The following is a 561-nucleotide window of genomic DNA, read 5'->3' as shown; positions in this document are numbered from 1 at the left end:
TATATATATAGAGAGAGAGAGAGAGAGAGAGAGAAAGATATGCCGAATGGCTCCATCTGGGACTGCATACCCACCAGGCGCAGGGGACCGGCTCCAAGCGCCAACGCATCGCTCCACTTCTGTTGCTACAGCCAACGCCCAAGGGCGTACAAATGGGGTGTTCCTTGTTTCGCGCGGGTGCCCGCGTGTCCACAGGGGTAAGTCGCGGGTGAGCGGAGGTGACTCGCTGGTCCGCGAGGGTAGTTTGCGGTCCACGGATCCTGCCACGGGGGTAGCTTGTTGTCAGGCCAACAACTAATGTTGAAGTTTTAACCTGTTAATTTTGAATCTCCCGCCTAACTGCGGTGCCAACACGAAGCTGGCAACCTTTTGTATTTTTGCGCGTGGTGCGCGTGTCGGCCGGGAAGCCGAAGGGTCACCTCGGGCACCTGTCGAAGGGCGACCAGCGCGCGACGAGCGGGCGGCCCACCGGGAGGGACTAGGGCTGGGCGGTATTTTTTTCCCAAAACCAATAGTCAATATATTTTTATATTGGTATTCCGGGCAATATCAATATTCTGT

General features: G+C 55.8%; 1 protein-coding gene across 1 annotated transcript in view; it reads right to left on the bottom strand.

Moving 5' to 3' along the window:
- The window catches only part of LOC113209738 (phenoloxidase 1-like), a 36,158-nt gene that overhangs the window by 25,683 nt on the left and 9,914 nt on the right, over positions 1-561 (bottom strand). The window lies entirely within an intron of this gene.

This window comes from Frankliniella occidentalis, unplaced genomic scaffold (genome assembly GCF_000697945.3).
Source record: "Frankliniella occidentalis isolate FOCC.00 unplaced genomic scaffold, Focc_3.1 Scaffold57, whole genome shotgun sequence".
In the NCBI taxonomy this organism is placed as follows: domain Eukaryota; kingdom Metazoa; phylum Arthropoda; class Insecta; order Thysanoptera; family Thripidae; genus Frankliniella; species Frankliniella occidentalis.
This window is presented reverse-complemented; position numbering and strand designations above follow the sequence as displayed.